A 15,674-nucleotide genomic window follows, 5' to 3' on the forward strand; every position below is an offset into this window, starting at 1 on the left:
AGGGCACACGATTACAAATAATATTCATAACTGAATATTACATTACAGATAAACTAACATTTTACTAAGCTAAGAAGCACACTGATAGCATGAATAAAATATGAGTGTTGATTTTAATCAACTAAAAGATTCACCTTATATTATAGAAGGTGAAATATAGAATAAAATAGAAGATATGACAATAAAATTCCTCTTGTTTACCAGCAGTTTTATGTTTAGAAACCACTCAAGGGCTTTTGCAATCAAAGACAAAATCAATGGGAAGGGAAAAAAGAATCCCAAAAGATTGTGTCAAAATTTTGTGCCTAAAAGAGAGAAAGAAAGAAGAGGAAAAGCAGGAATGCTACCAAAGCACCACTAAAATAATTGGAGTAAAATTATAAAATCAAATTGAAATACATGAGAAAGATTTTTACAAAGGTAACTTAGAAGTTTTCCCATACTAGAAGTAGAAAGAATATGCACACTGTAACTTTACTAGAGAGTAGAACTCTACTATGATTTTGTAAAGGTCAATATAGTGTTTTCCTATAGATTTTTCTACTAGGAGAGAATGCACAGATCTAAAGACACTGTGTCTAGTCCCTGAACAGTTATTAGAATTATGGCTTATATATTAGCCCCTTGTGTGTGAGTCATACCAAAAGATGACTTTAAACAAATTTTTGAGCCTATTACTTTGAAGGTCAGATCCTGGAATATGGCTAAATTTTTGTGTCCCTACTTCACTATCCTTTGGTCTTATAGCAACACCAATAGTCTTATAGCAACATAAACAACTGAAAGTATTTTTGTCAATTCCTTGATGAAGCCTTTCTTTATAGAATAAGGTCTAAAGATATTCTCAGATTTAGCAAATTTTAAAATGATAGCTGCTGCCGAAGAAATTATTCAGGATTCTTTGGAAACTCGCTAGACTCTCTCATTGGCTCTGGCTTAGCTTTATATGGCACTCAGAGGTAGTCAACTATTTACATGTCCCAACTTCCAGAATATACACATGTGAAAAATCACCCCTTGCCTAGCATGGGCCATTCCACTACAGCTCTTAGGAACGTTAGCCTAAAAAACTGTAAGCCTTTTAGAGGCTCCACAGCATCAGCAATGAAGAAAGTAAAAAGTCCTGAGAATTGAAAACAGCCGGGAGATGATCAAAGGATGGCTCCATGAAGTGACTGGCTGACCCATGTGATAACCCTCTGATTCAAAATACATTTCCTTAATTTTTTACCATTTCACTATTTGTACAGGTTGGTGATTCACCAATTGAATATGAATCTGGCTTACAAAAAAATCCCCTTTAATCAAGATAAATATGACAGGGAGGGTGGACAGATTATGTTTCTGAATTATATAGACTGGTTCAGTTATGATCTGGATAACAGCATTGGCTATGAAGCTAGGAACTCTATGCTGGAATCTTACGTTGATTAATCTTACGACTGGTATACATTTTGTTAATTGGGCAAATCTCTTTCCCCAGTTAGCTTCTTCTCTGAATGAAAGTGTTGACTGAAAGCATGGTATACATGGTTACACAGACTTTTCTTCTAAATGCCTGGGCAGGTAGCAGGAGATAGGCTAGGAATTCCCTCAATTTTCAAGGTAAGGGAGGCATTTCTCTGTGGGTGGACAGGATTTTCTGTCTGGCAGAGGGACTATTCTTACTCTTTCATATCCTTTAGAGCTTCAGAGGACCGTGGTTTGCTTCTTGTTTGGTCCTACACCCTGTCCACATTACTCAGAAAGCCCTCATAGTGGCTCTTAGTGCCTCTTTGTAAATGGAAGCCAGTTGTCCAGCTGTGAGGAGGCAATTCTCCTTTAATACATTACTCCACTGTAATTACCCTCCAGGCAGAAATCCTTTGGCAATTTGTTAGACTATCAAGGGCCAGCTGGGGAAAATGGCTCCTCTCTCTGCAGCACATTGCTTCCAAGCACTTCTGGGTTGCAGTTTTTTTTGTCAGATCTGGTATCTTTATTAATTATTATAAAATGCTTTCTATGTTTTGGAAACAATTCAGAATTTCTGATTTGTTAAGGTACTTTCATGTTGCCCAGAATTTTATGTCCTTCACTTTTTTCATCTCTCTTCTATTATAATATTTTAGTAGCTTTTGGAAGGAAGCATAAATAATCTCTTATGGTTAAGATGTCACCAGGAAGAGAAGCCCTCTTTATAATTCTAATGAAAAAAATTTTATACTATAGTATAAAATTCTTAAATATATTTTCTTAAACAAACTTCCTTACCATTATATTGGGAAAAGGAAAAGATCAGAACTTTTATGAATTATTATTGCATTTCTAGAATTATATATCATGATTGTCTTCTTATATATCTATTTCATCAATCAGCTCTGAGCTCCCTGAGTTTCGGGAAAGGATTTTATTCACATTTGTATTTGAAGTACTCACCACAATGTCTCAATCCCTACAACAGTATGAAATTTCATAGTGCTTATGATATGTATTATATTGGTATAAACCTAATATTGCATTACTCTGTTAAAAGGGAGTAAAACATATAAATGTGGGTAAACTTAGGTGAATTTGCTCATGATTTTTTATTTTTCTCTGGTGTCAGAAGTAGGCTTTGAATGCATTTCTAGGTTTTGCATGTTATATCACATTAAATTTAATTTTAGAGAGAATTGGTATTTGGAGAGGTGATAGGGCATTTCTATGGTGAGAATGGAAGCCTGACTCAAAGCCTAAGTGAATATAAACCCTACACAATATGGGGCACATATTGTAACTGAATCTTTTTCATCACAAAATGCTGACAGTGGAGAGAGGGAAGGCAGCTGGTAGGGAAAAACGGATATAGAGCATTCAATTTTGAAAGAGGGGAACATGTAGCTGCAAAATCATGCTGTTATTCATGGTAACAAGTAAGAATTTCAGCCAGCATTTTGCAGAGGGTGTTAGAGAGAGAAAAAGTCTCTGTGGAAATCTGCTGATTAAGATGCACTTTGTAGAAGTCCATCATCAGAGACTGAATTAAATTGAGATGGTTGTGAATGAGAAACAGCCTTCCAAAGGGGCGAGAATGGTGTGGCATTAAAGAGGATAAGAAGAACTTAGACAATAGCGGAAGTCTCCACTGCCCTTGAGACTTCTTTCTTGGCCATGCTGGTTAAAGATTATAACTACTTCATCAGTGAAGGAAAATCAATATCAGAATGTCAACTGACATCAGAGTATCAGCACACAAGGTTTGTCATTCCAAAAATTCACACAGGCTTCCCCTTCTTCATGTCTGTCTCTATGATGTCTGGGCATTTTCTGTGTTAATTAATATGTTAAGCCTGAGTCTCCTGTTATTTTCAACTAGATTGAAAGAAAATTACTGAAGTCCTTAAATCTAAGTATTTCTTTTAGAAAGAGGAATGAAGGAAAAAAAAGCTACGGCAATTTCTTCCCACGTGAACATTCTGTCATCTTTCACACTTACATCTTGTTTCCTGAAGCTTTTATCTCCATCTCTACTCCCCTGACACTTCCAACCATAGGCATTTATGCTACTGCAGAAGACAAAAGGCTCATATAAAAGTAATGTTCAACTTGATTTAGGCATGAAATTCTAATACCGTCCAGAGAGAGTTCATGCTGCTTCAAAATAATTTTAAGTGTAATTCTACAAATAAAGAAACCATTTAAATCAATAAAATACTTGTTTTCTGTGTATTGTATAAAATCAATTTATATTCAAATATTTAGCCAAATATTTGAATTCCCAAATCAAAAGCTATTCCCAAATCAATGCTTTTTAGAAGGCTTAGAAACAAAAGTACTGTAAAGATTAACTGTGAAACATTTTGCTCTATGAAGAACAATAAAACAGAAATTAGAATATTAGCAAGAGAGCAAAGCAATACTGACAAGTTCACTGTGGTTGTTATGGGTTACTTCTGAATTAACAATTTTCTACACTTTTCTTCCAATTGATGAATTTTTCCCCTGGTCCTGATTTACTTATTCATTAACTAAAGGGATTAGTAAAATTAATTAAAACACCAAAGACAATATAAGTACTAAAACACCAAAGATAAGGAGCTGAGAATATCAATTTTTTTTCCTCCTAATTAATTCCTAATATTAAATTACAAAATGAACTTTGATAGCAAATTTCTACAAGGTTTTCATTGAAAGGTTAGAAAAACCCAAATAAGATAATGGGAATTCTTTTCTTTTTGGTCTAGAAATGGATTTAATGTTTAGAATTAATTTTCTCTGTTAGTATTACCTTGTTTTTTCTGGGTGATAGTGATGATTTATTGCTTTCCATATGTCTTTGCTGTCTTAGTTGTATCCAGAGATTTTTAGCAAAAAATTTAATCAAAGTAACAGTGTTATTTTTTAAAAAAATATAAATTTTCTCTGAGGGATTAAATTTGAGCCACTCTAGGACATTTTTCTCAGAATGTGTTAGATTTTAGACACTGTAGACATACACATGTTAACACCAATATTCTCTTTATTCTTTGTTGAACAAACGAATAGATAATGTGAAACTAATCAGGATTTACTTTCTAGATTTAGGCAGCTTTGATCATAATAAAGGATAGGTTAACATATAAACTCAAAATCTGATGAATGGAATTATGGCTTTAAACTCATTTTTATATTTTGCTTTAGAAGAAATATAATAAAATTCTTAAGCATTTTCCCTTTTCCACTGTTTTGAATGAAATGTTCTTGATCATTTTTATTAACTTTCTACTTTCTTAATCCAAGGAAGAGAGGGACCTCAGTCTCTCACATTGTTCTGCATGAGACATAGCTTTGAGTTCACTTAGATCTAGCCCATCACCCCCTAGCCCATCCTAATTTCTTCCCCACCCTGAGTTTTATGCCCTAATATTACAACAAAAGCTCTAAATCTAGAATTCTCTGTGACCTGAAGATCTCATAAAATTATATTACTCCAAGTTGACTCATATTTTCTTGGTTGCAATGTAATCAATCTCATAAATCTTAGAATACTCCTATATATTGCACTTACTAGAAATAAATACTAATTAAATATGGACCCCAAAGAAGGCATCAGGTTGCACTGAATGTTTGGATTCCCTCATTTCCAACTACTACTCCTAGAAGGGGAGTCACAGATTATATCTTCTAAATTAATTAATCATGTTGAGTTTTTCAGCAACACTTCAGCCACATCTTGTCAAAGCTAAAATCAGCAGCCTTCCAAAACCATGAACGCAACTTGACTGATTCTGACAGTCCATTTATTAATCACTGCCAAATTGTAATTGTTATTGCATTAACATTGTCTATCTGCAGAAGAGCAGCATCAACTAAGCATCTGCCTCTAAAATTTGAATATAAATGTATTTATTTAAGTTTCACCACTGATCTTTAATGTTCTTAATATTTTCAGGCAATTTCATCTACATCAAATGAATTGCAGAAACTGGAACTAATTGTTTCCCTAATTTATTGACTCTCTTACCTCCTGTTGTGTGTACAATGCATGTCATTGGGCTGTATGTAGTAACAAGAGGGAAACTATCAATCAATCACAGAACAATTAGTTCTGACCCGAAGCTTTCTTCCCCTGTGTTGAAAGAGAAAATAGCCTCTTCAAAGGTTAAAGGGACACATTTCTGCTCTGTAGTTGTTACTAAAAGAAAAGGCATAGAGGATGGACTGATTCCTTTCCCTCCATATAATTAAAATTAAATTCCAAACTAAGGTTCTTCGAGTTTGAGAGGAGTATCCAGATATTATAGAATTAGAAATGAACAACCAGGCGCAGTGACTCACGGCTGTAATCCCAGCACTTTGGGAGGCCAAGGTGGGCAGATCACAAAGTCAAGAGATCAAGACCATCCTGGCCAACATGGTGAAACCCCATCTCTATTAAAAATACAAAACTTAGCTGGGCATGGTGGTGTGTGCCTGTAGTCCCAGCTACTCAGGAAGCTGAGGCAGAAGAATTGCTTAAACCCGGGAGGCGGAGGTTGCAGTGAGCCAAGATCGCCACCGCACTCCAGCCTGGTGACAGAGTGAGGTTCCATCTCAAAAAAAAAAAAAAAAAAAAAAAACAAAAACAAATTAGAAATGTACATAGCTTCTTGTACATTTTATTGCTATTAGTGTTTCTTAGTATGTCTTAACTACCTGGCTGGGCAAGAGATGTCTGTTCACAACTATATTTCCTTCAGCTAACACTTGGCACACAGAAGTTGCGTAACAAATACTGTAGAATGAAGGAATAAGTAGAATTTATAGTCTTCAAATATAAACACTGCAAGCAATTTAAAATTATTTGTGACACTGGAGACAGTTCTTGGTAAAAGATCAACAGATATAGTAGTTGAAATGAGACATGTAGTTTTAATTTTGTCTTCTATAATTTTACATAATTTTATTAAAAAAGGAAAAGCAGGTAATTTGATTGACATGCTTTCTTCCTTAGTTTCTCCCAAGTTAGACTGCAAAGAAAGTCAGATCATGTGATGAAATAATGAATTTGGCACCTTTTGATCTGTTCCTAAATCACTGTTTTCAGTGTTTCATTAAACTACTTTGGGCATTGTCTTTCTTCTCCATAAACAGTCCCAACGCCTGATGATCACTATGTGGTTTATTTCTTGGGTGCCAAATAGTCCACATGTTTCTGAACTTCAGTACTGTCCAATCGCAGCTCATTCATATTGTATTCTCTCTTTTTATTTTTCAGGGTTACCTTTCTTTTTTCAAGTATATGATTGTGCAAAAGATAACTTTGAATTAACCAAAGCACTTAGTAGACTCTATATACTACTCAACCCAACAAAATACAGTATTTCTTTAAAAAATAAATAGTTAAATTTATTTTATATAAATTTTATTTAACTATTTATTTTTTAAAGAAATAGTTACAATTTTCATTCTGGTGGAGTGAAAAAACTAGTTAAAATTTTTGGGCTCTGAAAACAGATTATGGACAAATGTAGGAAAAAATTAGACTTAAGAAAGAAATGACAGAATGATAACACTTTTTCAAAGGTTTTCATATTTTCTCCAAATATAGGTAAGCTGCTACTACACTTATGTCCAGCATCTACATGTAATATAATATGGAAAAGACAAAACGAAAGACCTAGCAACTAGAGAATAGTTTATACAGTCTGCCATGGCCTTACAAATTAAAAGGTGTAGCAATAAATATGCAAAATGGGCTCAGTTAACAATAGGAATTTTCTCACTTATTTGTGTTTTAATCAGGGCTTCAAGGTTAACAGAATTTGCGTTATTAAAGTTTAGCAAAATAGCTTATTGAAATGCCAATTTTAGACCTATCTTACTGGTGTTAAATCTACACAGGCAGGATTCTACTGACAATTTGACCTTAGCATTTAAGGCATTCCAAGCAGCTGAGAACTGGTTTTGAAAGCTTTGCACATCAAAACAGTTCTATAGATTAGAAGTGGTTATATTCACTGCCACGTAATTAGGAAATGACTAATGACTAAAAAATGTAATTGGTTGAATGATGCACAATCACACAGGTATTTAAATACACACATATACCTTTCATGATCACAAATTAATTTAAGATGTAGATATTTATGTGTTTCAAGTGTGTATGTGTATACACAGTGGTTCTCAAAGTGCGTCCCCTAGACCAGCAGCATCAGCAACACTGGTTACCCATTGAAAATAAAAATCCTTTCATGTCTGTATTCTAATTTTGGGAGGCCAAGGCAGGAGGATTTCTTGAGGCCAGGAGTTCAAGACTACCCTTGGCAACATAGTAAGACCTGTCTCTACAAAAAAAAGAAAAAATAAATAAAAAAGTTATTAAGCCCCACTTTAGACCTACTAAGTGTAGAATTTTGCAACTGAGTTTAACAAGCCCTCCGGGTGATTCTGATATGTCTTATCTTTAAGAAACACTGCAGTAGTTACATTATGAAACAAAGGTGACACTACCGCTCAGGAAAAAATAGTATAAGCAATTATATTTTTCATACAATATGGCTCTTAATTCAAGCCCATTATTTCATTTAGATTTCAAACCAAGCATAGTGATCTTTTTCAATGTTATATTAGATTTACTGAGAGACAGGAAAAGTCAGTCTACTGAATTTCATAGTAGGCCTATTGACAAAAGTTTTTTAGACTATAGATAATTTTTTTTTCAGAGGCTCACTCCGCATAAAATGCTGCTTTTCTGAATAATTTTAAATGAGTTGCAGTGCTTAGCAAAAATTTGAAATTTAGGGTTCAACAAAAGTTAGATGATGACAATGATGGGTCTGTATTTTTTAAAGTCAATTACACTTCTGCTTAAAATCATATGCTCTATGATAATTATTTATCAGAGCGTATTGGGATTTAAAAATACCTAAGAAGTAAGAAAAAATAAAACAATACAAAATGAATTGTTTTAAAAATAAAAAATATGGAATTTGATGAAGAAATATATAAGAATATATTTAATGTTAGCTTCATCCGTTATTCATGTATTAAACAAAAGATATTTTGGTCATGATAACTTTGTGAATATTAGAGATGGGGGTCTCACTACCCAGGCTAGAGTGCAGTGGCATGATCATAGCTCACTGCTGCCTTGAACTCCTGAGCATCAGTGATTCTTTTGCCACAGCCTCTTGAATAGCTGGGATTACTGGTGTGAAGCACAGTACTTAGCTTTGATGAATCTTAATAATAGCAAAAAACTAAAATATGGAAATAAGTAATGATAAGCCAGGAAATGAAAGTAAATTATTGGGTTACACACCTGAATTTTAACTCTATTAATTAACTCACCATATTGATAGGAGCTCAGTTTTCCTCAGTCCTGGCAAACTTTCTACCCAAATTCCACTCCCACTTAATTCTTGACTATCCTAATCCTTGTAATGGTTTAGGTTGTAAGTCAATTGTTTTCTTCTTCTCTAAGCCAGCCAAGTCAAAATTTATTTATTTCCCTAGTACATCTCTTATGTCCTATTGCCTAGTGTTATATTTATTATTGACATATCTTTTTCATATTTGTAAAAATAATGCTTCAAAAAGTCATACTGTAAACTCCTTGAAAGTTAGGTAGTGTCTTGCTCAACCCTAGTATAAAGCAAATGTTTAAAAAATTGTTTCCCTGAATTATTTAATTATCCTATGTGTTTTTCCTGAAGTTTGTTGGAAAGTTGAGGAACTCTTTCAGGCAATTAAGAAATTGTTTTGGGTCATCCTGGCTATGGCATTGTGTAAAATAAAATGTAGAACCACCTGAATGGGACTGACCTTAATTCAGGTGTAATTAGCTAGTTTGAGAGCCCACAGTATTGAAAGGAATCACTTGATTCTAGAGAATCCATTTGTCAGAAGCATAGATATTGGTGTCAACTTATTGGAAAAGAAGGAAGAAAAAAATTTCTTTGTTTCTATTAGAGACCAGTGAATCTTAAATTTGAATAAGTTATAAATAATTCATTAATTCACATTACCTAACTCTCATACTGTGGGGTCAACGTTGGGAACAAACACTGTGTCTTTCTCTGAATAATGACAATCCACAAGGCTGGCCCCTAAGTGAGCCAGAATGATTTCACAAAATACTTCACCTACAAGCAAGGTCATTCAGCTTAGCTATAGGGTAAAGGTCATCTTGGCTACCTTCAAAACAAGTGCATTTTTCTCCTTTGCATCCTTTCCCCACCCTCCACATTGTAGGTATTAACAATAGTAAACTTCCAGACCCTCAGTAGATAATGTACCTCTTGTTTTATCCTCATAGGTATTCCCCAAGTAACGAGCATTTGAGCGTCCAACGTCCTATACATGGGGTCAGAAATTAAACTCTTCTCACTTTATCCCTACCATCCTGAAGACAAAGAGTCTCCTTTGGCATCTGAATAGGTCAATTCAGGCAACTAATAAACTAGACTGTCTTAATGATATCATCTGGTGATTGTATCAAAGGAGTATCAAACAATAATTTTCCTACTCTCCATCCTTTTATTTTTAACTCATTAGAAATAGATTTTGTTTCCTTTCATTCTACGTAGTTTCCTTTCACTAAAACACACACTCCTGTTCCTTCTCAATCCTAGTCCTTGCCAGGTGCTTCTGACGTTCTCTGGCTTTCAATCTGTTTCCTTTTTACTTGCACCCCTGTCTTCATTTCAGGTTCTTGCCAAAGCATCCTCCTAATGTTGTTTGTTTAACACAAGAATAATGCTAATGATACACATCTAAAGTTAAGGGGAGATTTTAGGGGTTAGATTGATATTAAAAGTACCATTTTTCCCCCCTCGGGTCAGCTCCTAATGTCACCTCTTAAAGGAGCCTTTTATATTTCTTCAGGTAGAAGCAACATTTTCTTCTTCTGGTTATTGCTACTTATCTCTGTACTTTGCTCATGGCAGTCACCGCTTTGTGTCTTAAGTTGTGGTGATTCAGGTGTATATCCCATATTCCATACTAGACCAGCAAGTCCTCAGAGGTTGCATGAGGATTAAAGAAGATGTTATGTATGTGTGCAGTCCCTGAAACATAGCAAGGTCCACTACAAGTTTTTGACAATAAAAAATAAATAACTACCCACTCATTTTAGAAGTCTAGAAAATGTCCTAAAATTAAAATATCAACCAATATCTCTACCTAATCGTCCTGGTATAATGAAACCCACATATCCTCATGTGTATAAGTGTAAGAGGAAGCAGAAGAAAAGAGAAAATGTTAATTGCATAGCAACTAAAAACAGGATGTCATACTGTAATTATAAATATTTCTACTAACAGGAATTATTATTACAAGGCTTTGTCTCTTCTTTATTCCCAAGGCTCTTCATGTACTCAGATCTGCCACTTCACACAAAAAAATTTCATGTGAATATCTTTGAATAGCAGAATAGAGTTTTTACATATGTTATTGATAAGTTACATTTAATGAGGAAAGAACCCCACGATTGATGTACACTTAGAGATCAGGAATATGTATTCTACATCCATATCTAAGTTTCATCAAGACATTCCTTATTTTTATAATTGGTATGCAGTTCCATGGAATAGTATTTATCTTGAATGAACTTGTGACTCATTTGAATTTAGCAATAACAAGTTCTGCAAGAATAAACAAGTAATAAGATACTTGAGAAATGGAGCAAAGAGTTTACACACATATATATTTATATTTATGTTTTTTCTGTACAAATTACTAGCCAGTAATATATGTATTATACAAGCATCCAAACCTCTGATCCTCTGCTCCAAGACTCACATTTCAATTATCTCATGGGTAAGTGAGAGGTGGAACTTTCTGTGCATAATTAGTACAAGGAACAGGAACCTTTTTTGTGTGTGTGAGTAGCTGCTTTCATTATTGGGGACATGGGCACATCTTTGTAGATAAAAACATGTAATATATTACTCTATCTAAAGAATGATAGGGGGACACAAAGTCCTTAAAAAAAGGGGGGCAACTAGAAGTAAAATGATCAAATGCTATAAAAATTGGCCTTGCTAACAGAAATAATGAAAGGCTTTTTTAGCTCCATCAATCCATGATATTAGTGAATAGTGACTGTAAGTAAATGAATATAAACTGCTTCTCAAATGAAGGGCATATAGTCTAAAATAGCTGAAAGTCGTTTCTCTGAAAGAAGAGCATTAATCTGGAGAAAGAAACACTGATGTTTCTTCCCAGCGCTGTGGAGCACTGTACTAGAATGATAACATGGAGATTGAAATGTATCGATTTCAAAAGTCATATTTTTCACCAGTTATGGAAAGCAATGGGGTCAGAGCTCTGACTTCTTACATTTGAAATGAAAATGTGTGTGTGTGTGTGTGTGTGAGTGTGTGTGTCTGTGTGTGCTTTGATGTCAATTCTTTTATGGTGCTCTTATAGGCCTTTTAGCACTAATTTTATCTAGTTTTACGTGAATTCCAGGCTAAATCTCAACAAGTTGCTGAGATTTCTGAGAAACTTGATTCTTCATAGGTGATTTTGACAGGAAAGGAAGGTAGAGGAGTAACAAGCTGTGGTTGGAAAACTCTCTTTGACTTCGTGGGTTTGCATGCGTGAAAAATACATACACATCATGTTCTAAAGTTCTCTGGCAAGTTTGGAAAATAAGTAATGTAAATCAGATATTAATTATAAAAAAAATTCAAGAAAGATGGACAGGTTGGTATTCATTAGAATATAGTGCTGCAGTTAATTATGCATTAGTCATCTAGACTGAAGGCAGAGGACACCAGAGTGGAAGGTAATACAGCCCAGTGATTAAAAGAGTGAACTCTGGGGCGAACATGCCTCCATTTATATGACAATCCCAGCACTCTTTCACTCGTGTGACTATGTTCTTATTTAGGTTTTATTTTTATTTTTATTTTTGAGACACAGTTGTGTCGCCCAGGCTGGAGTGCAGTGGTGTGATCTCAGCTCACTGCAACCTCCATCTCCTGGGTTCAAGTGATTCTCCTTCCTCAGCCTCCAGAGTAGCTGGGACTATAGGAAAGTGCCACCATGTCTGGCTAATTTTTGTGTTTTTGGTAGAGATGAGGTTTTGCCATGTTATCCAGGCTAGTCTCGAACTCCTGGCCTCAGGTAATCTGCCTGCCTTGACCTCCCAAAGTGCTGGGATTATAGGTGTGAGCCACCATGCTCTGCCTAGGTTAATTTTTTCATGGGTAAACCAGGGATAATTGTATCTTCTACACTGTGTTACTGAGAGGAATAATTTAAGTACACAAATAAAGAACTTCGTGTTTTACATTTAATAAACAATAAAATGTTAGCTATTATACAAATATTTAGGAACTGTTTACATGTGTCAGTTATTCTAATTGTTTTACATAGCTATAATGACTTTAACATACCTCTGAATCAAATAATAGCTAAAAGTTATTGAAAACCAACTAAGCATGTACATCATTCGATAGAATTCCTTCCATAGTAGGTTTTGCAATGATCTCCATGTTACAGTAAGGAAACTAAAGTGTAGACAGATTATATAGTTTGTAACAAGACCGCAGAACTAGTAGAGTAATAGAATTCAAATTAAAACCGAAGAAGCTTATCGCAGAGGTATTTTTTAAAAATATGCTTGTGCCTCCTAATTTTAGAGGAGGCAAATAACATTCAGAAAGGGACGGTTGCTTCCAAAAGTCAGAAAACTAGAGAGTGCTCTAGTCATCTTTTTACTCAATTACCTTTTTACTCCATTAGCTGTGCTAAAAATTAAAACATTGAAGTTGATGCAACCATCATAGAAGTTAGAAGCCTGATAGAGAAAGAACTACTTTCAGAACTTAAGAATCAAGATTAAAAAAAAAAAAATAGGTTAGTGATTTGATACTCAGATCTTTGGTTTTTATAAGAATGATAAAGTGGGACTCTGTATTGTTCTGTGCATTTTCAAATACTTGAAAAATTTCCAGTTACATCTCCTAGACAACTACTCCACATTCACTGGATTTTTACTTGAAAAGTCAGCCATTAGTGACGAATTCATTTGTGTTGACTATTTCCTCTCCTTACTCTTTGTTGGAGGGGGGGAAAGCAAATTCTTTTTTGGAGTGATGCCACAAAATATTAAGACGTTCCCTTCAAGATAGAAAAAAAAGAGTATTAGCTAGAAAGCCACTGGCGTTTAATAGATGTATAGCTAGAAAGGTGAAATGGAACAAAGAAGAATTAAGCCTTATTTATGGCTTTGCCTGTGGTCAATCCTTGCAAAAAAAAAGTTGTGATAACACATGCTTTTCCCACTCCATGAGGATGCAATAAGGATAAAGGAAGCCAACACAAATGAACACAATCTAAGTCGTGAGAAAAGGGTTCAAAATCCAAATTACACCCTTTCTTTATCCTTAAAAATCAATTTGACATGGCCACTTTCAGAAAGGAAGAAATTGCTTTTAAATCATAGATCTGAATTCTAAAATCCAATAAAAAATCTTGCACTCAGATGTTCCAGATACATTTTTTATAAGTTCCAAATCCATTTTTCATAAGGCATAAAATGGAAAAAAAACCCCTGCCATTTGTAGAATATCTCTATTCTAAAAATACATTCTGGTATGTTGAGCTTTTTACCATATTACATGCTATACGATATTATAAAAATCTCTGGATGAATAAGGGAAATGATACAGGGAATTTCATTTTGAAAAATTATTTTTAAAAAGCAGCACAGTCAATATGAAAGTTAAAAGACACCAATATAATGTGAATAAATTATTTGAAATAGAAAAGGAATAAACTGTGCTGTATATGTGTGTGTTTAAAAAAGATGTATTTCTTTCTGAAGTCTTGATATTTCAGTAAAAGAAATGTAGAAATAATGAAACATGACATAGTTTTTAAATAATTCAAATGGGAAGAATTGGGAGGAAGGAAACAAAATGTCAAGATGGGCTTGTGCCCTACAATAGCTGAACAGGGGCATTGTGGTAGTCTGTATTGAGAGAATCAAAATTAAACATTCTAACATTATCAATGAGATTGCTAGTGGTCTTGGGAAGATTCCCTTTTGTTCGCTACCAAATATGCCTTCTTTGAAGGGAATTCTTTACTGCTCTCTCGAAAAAAGAAATATACTGGAACAGAGAAAGCTATTTCTAGGGTTCCTACTAATCTTTTATGAAGCCTCGTCTGCTATCTCCATTAGAAACTAAAAATAACGTGAGGTGATACATGAATATGCAATGAAATATTAAAGCTACTCACCCAAATTGGAGAAGGTTCTCACTGTTACAATTGGGAAATCACCAAAATTAATGTGAATGTATGAAATCCAGCAGGAATTAAATCCCAGGTGCTTGTCAGCTGTTGCAATTTGAGAGATAGACATAAAAACTAAAGGAGAAAGTGGAGGTGCTAGGAGCATTGCTTTCTGGACAATACCTGCGGCATGATGATGGGAGAATTATTCCAGTGCTCCCTGAGCAGCTGCCGCTTAAGACAGTCCTATTATTCCCACTGTTATGCTCAATGACTTTTAAAAAGCTATTTTGGGTGCAGTTCTTGGGCTTCATCCAATATATATCTTTTTATTCTTCACTGGTGTATTGCCACTTGAATGGGCTGAGAGAGTTATATAAAACAAGCCAGATGGTTGCTGCTTGAGGTTTGAGATACCTTGTGCTATAAGGAGGTGTAGAAGAAAAAAAAGAAAAGAAACAATAAAAACCTAAAAGCAAGTGTATATAAAATAATGTTTAGATGAGGGGACTGTCTTCTATCTAATTAGCAAAACACTTTTGAAATTATCTACAAAGAAGACAATGTTAAATGAACTTTTAATACCAGATTAGATGATCTTTTAAGGAGGAAAACAATAATATTTACATGTCATCTCCAGGAATTGGTGTCTTATCACAGAAAAGTCCCTGCTAAGTATAATTAACATGACTATTTTTGACTTTCACATAGTCTGAAAGAAATCATGAAATTGACATTCACTAATTATTCATTTGCAAGGAAAACAAATCTTAGGCCTTCACTGCCTACTACTCAGAAGATGACAAATTACAATTTCAAGAGAAACCTGGTAAGAGGAAATATATATGGCATCTAGTCTTCGATGTAGGAAATCAGGGAGCCAGGAGTCCACTTCCAACTTTATTGCTTATTGGACATCTAATCTTTGGGGAGCCACTTAACCTCTTAAAGACATTTTTACTAACTGAAATGGACATCATGAATAAAATTCTCTCAGGGAA

At 34.4% G+C, this 15,674-nt stretch overlaps 1 protein-coding gene across 2 annotated transcripts in view; it reads right to left on the reverse strand.

Moving 5' to 3' along the window:
- SYT1 (synaptotagmin 1) overlaps window positions 1-14,782 on the reverse strand; it is a 268,273-nt gene extending 253,491 nt beyond the window's left edge. Inside the window, exon 1 of one of the 2 annotated variants that reach the window (XM_012442029.3) lies at window positions 14,680-14,782. The gene's annotated coding sequence lies outside the window, so the exon portion shown is untranslated. The remainder of the gene's footprint in view (window positions 1-14,679) is intronic. The other variant, XM_064376939.1, reaches the window with a different exon arrangement.
- Window positions 14,783-15,674: the final 892 nt, after the last annotated feature.

The sequence above is a fragment of the Aotus nancymaae genome, unplaced genomic scaffold, assembly GCF_030222135.1.
Source record: "Aotus nancymaae isolate 86718 unplaced genomic scaffold, 86718_ANA_hifiasm-v0.15.2.pri h1tg000016l, whole genome shotgun sequence".
Taxonomy (NCBI): Eukaryota; Metazoa; Chordata; class Mammalia; order Primates; family Aotidae; genus Aotus; species Aotus nancymaae.